General features: G+C 47.8%; 1 pseudogene; it reads right to left on the reverse strand.

Moving 5' to 3' along the window:
- Positions 1 to 2993: 2993 nt before the first annotated feature.
- Positions 2994 to 6398, reverse strand: LOC105739137 (annotated as a pseudogene).
- Positions 6399 to 7601: the final 1203 nt, after the last annotated feature.

The raw sequence follows: 7601 nt of genomic DNA on the forward strand, positions 1-7601 counted from the left end.
ATAGCCCACATAGAAGGAATGTTATTCCAGGAAGATGGAAAAGGATGAGAAGCTGCTTTAAAAAATAATGCAACACTCATCAAATGGATAGGAGAAACAAAACAAACCATAAAAACATGCTCTCAAACCCGAAGGTGGGAATGAGCACGTTCTGTAACCCAACAGGGGCTCATGTCTATTTCATTACAAACAGAATCTAAGGTGGCTATGAAGTAATGGCCTACACTTATCAGCGCCCAGGCACAATCCAAACACCTGTGGAAAATATACAGCCACCCCCGCCCCACAAACATATGGAAAATTTTGGATGGTAAATGTGACCTCAAACATTGTATTCTCAGAGCATAGGCACCAAAGTTAAATGAGGCTCAAAGGTACTCTGTGGTTCCACTGGCAGGCATTGTAAACAATACAGAAATACTCCCCTGGGGAAATAGGTGGACTATTTCAGCTCAGGATAACACATGGCCTCCCTGCTCCCTTTCAGATTGTGAAAACAGAAAAGGGGAATGGTTATGCCCTCAGTCCACTTAGAACACTAATTTTCCCCAACTTAGCCCCTAATGTCCACTCCCATAGGACATAACATTTGTTATATGGGAAAGGGCCATTTTTGTGGGAAAGGACAACAAAAAGAAAGTATAGAATCGTATGACTTCTCCTTTAAAGAACATTGTTTTCTCTCCCAAATACATACCAGTATATAGTGCAATACAAGTCGTGTGAAAAATAGATGTGTCTACTGTTAACAAATCCTGTAACAATTTAGATATAGAACACCAGGCATTTCGTGCACTTGATTTATACCCTCATCAGGATGTAATACCGATGGAGATCAGTTGGCCCGAAGAAAACCAAGCTGTACCCTTACTACCTTGGGCACATGTTCTGAGGACCTCCTGAGGGCTGTGTCACAGGCCATGGTTAGTTATATTTAGCTCAGAATAAATCTCTTCAATATATTGCAGCGTTTCACTGCTTTACTCAACAAGGTGCTGGGGATTAGGGTAGAAATACACCGATGTGAAGGACGACACCATTTCTCAACTCACAGAAATAAAGGAAGAGCAAACACCTGGAGAAGGGGGAGGGGAACGGGGAGAGGAGGGGAAGGGAAGGGGAGGGGAGGAGTGGAGGAGGGAGGAGGAGGAGAAGGAAGAGGAGGAGGAGCAGCTGCTGAGCCTGGAGCTCCGGCCAGCCCCTGGGTGAGTCCTTGAGGTGGAAGAAGAGGGACTTGGTCCTGAGCCTGCCTCAGATCCACCCGCACCAGAACCCTAGAATCCCAGTTTCTGGATGCGACCCAGTCCCACCCAGGCCAGACACTCCTTTGACTCGGAGCTCGGGCCCTGCCTGGCCTCTGCTGCCACCTCTCATGACAGAGTCCGGGCCCCCGCGCCGCCTCCGCATCAGCAGGGCTCTGGGAGGGCGGTGCCAAAGACGCCCAATGGGACTTCGCGTCCGAAGGGGGATCCCGACGCCCTAAGGGCTCAGAAAGTCGCCCGCCGCACTGGGGCGGCCATCTCCGGTCTGGCAGAGGAAGCGGCCTCTCCAGCGCCCAGACTCAAAACCTCCCCGAAGGCCCAGGCTGGTGAGGACGCCCTCGCTGGGCCTCTCATGTGGATGAAGGCTGCTTCCGCCCCAGCCGAGATGCAAAACTCTGAGGAGAATCAAACCTGAAAAGGTGTTTGTCCTCCTTCCCAGAGGGGAAAGGCAGCTCCTGAAACCTCAGTAGAAGAGAAGGGGGGGACACCCTTCCCAGGCCAGCAAGGCCAGAGTAGGAGAAAGCTGCACCCACCTCCAGGGGACATGTGAGGTTTTAGAGGCTCAAGCAAGTCAAGCAAACGCCCTGTACTCCCCCCGGGGTCATGAGCACTCCCCACCTAGTGGGGTTGGGCTCAGGGAGGCCAGGACATTATCCCCGCATCTCCCCTGCCTCCAGGACCCAGGTTGACCAGGAAAACGTGGTGGTAGCTCCAGCTGGCCACGGACGCACAGGCTGGGACATGCAGGCCAACAAAGAGGTGCTGGGCCCTCAAGAGGACTGCTAGATTTCCTAGACACTCCAGAGACACAGGGACACCCAGGCAGGACAGGGAGAGCCTGGGAGCAGCTGTGAGCAAGCGCAGGTGCCCATCCCAACACACAGAGATAAGCTGTGTTCAATCACTTGCTAAGCCCAACCAATCCCAGGGCCCAGAGGTGCAAACGGTGACCCCACTCAGGACTTGGAAGGAGGAGCACAGGAAAAGCCCCAAATTTGCCAAGAAAACTGTCAGAAACGTGGCAGTTATTTTATAAGTACATGAATAATAAACACAAACAATGGAAAACAAAACTAAACAAAGGCAAATGTGAATGGAAACGTGATGAGTGTGAGCAGGAGTGTCTCAGTTGGAAGCAAGCACAGCAGTCACCACTACTTCATTCAATCACGTCAAGATTTATTCAAAAGCATTGGCCTGGGGGAGTGTAGGGAACCTGGACTAAAACAAGGAATGGGGCACAGCTTGGAGAAAAAGGGGAGAGTCTCAGGGCAGAAATAGAGCACCGGCCTTAGGAATTATTTATTGTGGCATCAGACCAATGACTACAAGGACATCAGCATTCAAGGGTCAGTGTTAGCCCCGGGAGTGAGCAGCTGTCTTCAGATGAATTTTCAGGCCACGTCATGTTGGAAGCAGAACTCTCACATGGAGAAGTCAGGATTCGATTGAGTGTGGTTGGATGTATGTGGTCAAATAGGAAGAGAAAGCCTAAGGGACAGTGTGTGTGAAGTGAAATGTGAATGTTTTATTTGAACTCCCTGCGGTTCTCCCCCTCCTTGCAGCATCTGGGACCCTCCGCTGTTGAAGACAGTGGGTGATGATGGGAAACAGCAAAGGGGAAGCAAGCAGTCCTTGGAATTACTTTACCTCCACATTTTAGGGAATGCACTGACTAAGGACTTGGACAATCTCTGACCTATCAATGCAGGTGGTGGCTCTTGGGTTAAATCACTTCCTAAAGAGACATTTCCATGCACTGCTGGGAGGCCTATGGTGAACGCTGTGATAGATTTAGGGACCAAGACTTGGTGAAGGGGGCATAGGGCTGAGGGAGGAGGTGCACAGTAGCTCCATACCATGCAGGCTGAAACTGGAGTCGGCTGGTCTGGGGCGCCCCATGGGACTAGTTGTCGTTGGTAGGGGGCAGCTTTGGGGGAAGGCTGCCAGACAGCATGGAATGCACAATGCGGTTAGTAGAAGAAAAGGGCTGATCCCAACTACGTGCTTTGCTAGGGATATCATCAAGGGCTGGTGATATAGGGGTGCTGCCTCCCCTTCTTCTGCAGGTGAAAGAGGCACATTCTCTCCTTTCATGTCTGAGATGTCTCCATCTTGAGCATGGCACTCCAAGGTGAAGTCATCAACAGAAGGCATGATGTACTGGATATGCACAGGGGGCTGCAGGCCATGTTGTGACCTCAGGATATGCCGGGAACAATCACAAGGACTGTGTTCTCCATGGTCAGCTGCAGCGCTGTCTCTGGGGCCAAGATGAGGACGCCCTCTTCCAGGCTCAGCCTCACCTCTGTCCCTTGTTCCAGGACTATGATGAGCTCCTCAGTGCTGGATTACTGCTGCTCTCGTGAAAAGATGGCCGTCAGTATTCTCCAAAAAGGCTGCAAATGATGCTCATGTGGAGGGAGTTGCCAGGAGCTTCACCCTCTACAACTTTAAAATACACTCCCTCCCAGAATTGGCTCTCATGCCGACCCACCTAAATGTACATCCACTGGATGTCCCTTGAGCCTGAAGATTGTGCAGCACTGTCCAATCTTTGCCGTGCAAGGACATACGAACTTACCTGGGGAGGTTTCAGGGACTGGCATGAATTCAGGTGTGGAGCGCCTGGAATTGAGGGTGTTTTTGTAATCTTTGCCATGCAATGACATAATAACTTACCTGAGGAGGTTCCAGGGACTGGCCTGAATTCAGTGCGGAGCTCCTGGAATTGAGGGTGTTTTTGCACCTGCAGAGAGATCACAGTGAGGGAGGTTAAGGCTCTTCCAGCAAGAGTCTCTTGGATTTCAGAATATGACCTTCGGAAATCCACAGCCCACCACAGGCCAGCCTCAGGACACCAGCCCCCATTAATCAAGCAAATGCCCAAACTCAGAATTAATCATTTTATGATTAAAAATTATTTGACAACATAAAAAAGTTGGATGGTATTGGGGAGAAAAGATGACCAGTAAATACCAAAATTGAATTAAATGGAAATTCTGTGAGGCTGCACCATTACTGAGCGTGCCGTCACTAACAGGCCCTTGAGCTCAGGACATCATTCTCTCCTTAGAAATTGTATAAATTTGTTTGTAGATTCTTTCCATTTAGCTGATATCCTCATCAGTCTTATTAGGTGAAGTATAGACCCTGTTTCCCTTGGATGCTCTTAAAAATAAATCTAATTACAAGATGTGTTTTTCAGAACCTTCCGCTGTAGTAAGAAATCATTTAAATAAGAAAAACAGGATGATTCCTTTAATTCTGCTAACGTCTTAAAAGCGCCCATGGCGGACCTTAGTGTCTTTATTCAGAGGTCTGTCTGCTTTGTGGTTTTTGGTCTTTTCTGAGGAGAACAGCAGACACTTTGCTGAAGATCAGATGTAGTTTGTTTGTTTGTTTTTCAGACGGAGTCGTGCTCTGTTGCCCAGGCTGGAGTGAGGTGGCACAATCTGGCTCACTACAACCTCCGCCTCCTGGGTTCAAGTGATTCTCCTGTCTCAGCCTCTCGAGTAGCTGGAATTACAGGTCTGCACCACCATGCCTGGCTAATTTTTGTATTTTGGTTAGAGACGGGGTTCCACCATGTTGACCAGGCTGGTCTCAAACTCCTGACCTCAAGTGATCTGCCCATCTCAGCCTCACAAAATGTTGGGATTACCAGCGTGAGTCATGGTGCCCGGCCAGATGTAGTTTTAAAATTGGGTTACTTGGCCAGGCACGGTGGCTCATGCCTATAATCCCAGCACTTTGGGAGGCTGAGGCAGGCGGATCAGGAGGTCTGGAGTTTGAGACCAGCCTGACCAACATAGTGAAACCCCATCTCAACTAAAAATACAAAAAAATTAGCTGGGCATGGTGGCGGGCACCTGCAATCCCAGCTATTCCGGAGGCTGAGGCAGGAGAATACCTTGAACCCGGGAGGGGGAGGTTGCAGTGAGCGAAGATCACAACATTGCACACCAGCCTGGTGACAGTGCGAGACTCTGTTTAAAAAAAAAAAAAAATTGGGTTACTTCTCTACATTCTCTCCGTTTGTAGGGATCAGGTTGAGATATTCAAGAAACAGCTTACACTGAGGGTTCTGGAGTATGCATATTTTATGGTCAAGAAAGAGGCCCCTCATTGTGAGTTGCTGTGTGTCAATTCTAGCTGAAAACCTAGCAGAAGAATAAAAATATGGGGGACTTGCCAAATATTCTACCTTTATACTCGCTTTGACTATAGACAAAATGTGTTTTAACCAATAAATTAATAAGGTTACAGCTTAAAATCTCAGGATATATCCTGCAACACAGAATAGTGACTTACTTTTGAAGAAATATTTAAGCAATATATTTTCATTTGGGGTCCAAACTGTTGTTCACAAGTGTACCTCTTCCCTTTGCCTTTGTAATTAAAACCATTTTTTAAATCTGCAGTGCTATGATGAAAAGAAAGATGTGGCTCTGAATGCTTTATCGTCAACAACTGAATGTTGAATTAATGTCCCTCTCTTTCATTGTCTATTTTTCAATGACTTTAGCACTGTAGGAAAGATGAGCCCCTCACAATGTGGAAATGCACGGATGTAGAGCGCGGGTTTCCCTGCAAGGGCCCCTTTCCCACGGGCTGCACTGAAACTGTGTGGCCCTGCCCTGGCCCGACTCCTTCCTCTGCAGGGTCCCCGTATTATGTAGATTTTCCTCACAATTCTTCTTGTTTCTCCTCACAATCAATCCTCAATGAGGTCACAGGGAGGACATGTTACAGCCTGCTTCTATTATCTATCAGAAAGCCCTCCCCAACCCCAAATTTATACATTTGTAAAATAATGCTAAAATATCCCCACAGAAAATACAGAATAAAACACGTGGCAACAGCCCTGAAAATGAAGTCTTTATTGCTGTTTCAGAAAAATATCCGGGATACTCTGCAGCGAGTCTCCCTTCTCAGCAGTTAGGGTTGCGGACAGGAAGTTTTCCTCCTGATGGACACCGCCTGAGATGCCCCAAAGCCAGGGCGGCGCTTCCTCCCTGACCAGAGGAAAGGAAGCTCACGTGCTTCCTGGAGACCCAGCCCCGCCTCCGCAGGCAGAACGCGCATGCGCCCCGCAGGGCGGAACGGCCTGTTCCGGCGCCCTCTGCCGGCCATGGCGTTGCAGCGCAGGAGGCTTGGCTTTTACTGCTTAGCGATGGACCTAAGTCTCTGAATGGCTGAAATTCTGGTTTAGATTATTCAGTACCTTTCTTTTGGAGGATCAAATGAAAATAGAGCACGGTATCACTTGCTTTGATGGAAGATAATTGAAATAAAGAAGCAACGTCCAAGGACCATATACAAAAGGCGATTGATTCCCTGTATGTGGACGGAAGAGGAACTTGAATAAGAGAAGGGTTCTGTGATATTTTAATGCTGGAAACCTGCTGCCATGCATTTGTCAAATCCCATACAATTTTGCCGCATAAATAGTACATTTTAATGTGGCTCAAGACAACAGCTAATGTCATATACGATTTGGGGGAAAATTACATATTTAATAAAATAGGTTAAACTGTGAACAATAATGTGAGCCCCGCCTGGACCAGATTGCCTGCCAAGCAGATTGCCATCCTCATCCTCACACAGTACTTGACATAAATTCTGGCTTCAGTGTAGAATCACTTGTGGAGAATTTTTAGGGTGTACCACTTTCACCCATGAATTAGCCCATTTAATTGGCCTCAGTAAGGTCCATGGTTTCAGGATTTTGCAGGTTGCTAAAAGCTCAATGTCATCCCAATTTATTTCCTGGAACCATTTCTCCTTGAAGTTTACATTCAGTACTGAGATTTGCTGAAAGCCAATGCATTTCCAAGTTCTAGAGTCAAATCAGAGGACGCCTCCTTAGTCAGAACTTTTATTTTGCTTGTGGAAAAGTATACTGAATCAAAGATAAGAAGGGTTTGCATGGTGGCTGAGAGATTAAGGTGCTTTATCTGCTAGTCCACAGTAAGGGGAACACAACTGTGTCCTCTGTGTCATAACTCAGGACTCATGAATAAAACGTGGAGTGTCAGGAGATGAACTTCTACTCCCACTTAGGGGAGCTTTCAAGGAGAACGTCCCAAGGGCTTTCTAAGGGAAAGAAGAGCAGGAATGCCTAATTCTCTGGCCCCAGGCAGTTGTTCATGAGCAGAGACAACGGCTGGGGTAATTCGATGGTTTATACTGGGTGTTTTTGATACTGCCCCCATTTCCCTGTTAAATCTGTGTAATGGATCACTGAGAAACCTGGCACCTGGGGCTGAAGATCCCTGTTGTGTCAACTCCAGGGATGGATCCAGAGAAGCGGTCTTGGTGGAAGTTGGAATGAAG

This window comes from Nomascus leucogenys, unplaced genomic scaffold, assembly GCF_006542625.1.
Source record: "Nomascus leucogenys isolate Asia unplaced genomic scaffold, Asia_NLE_v1 001247F_45733_qpd_obj, whole genome shotgun sequence".
Taxonomy (NCBI): Eukaryota; Metazoa; Chordata; class Mammalia; order Primates; family Hylobatidae; genus Nomascus; species Nomascus leucogenys.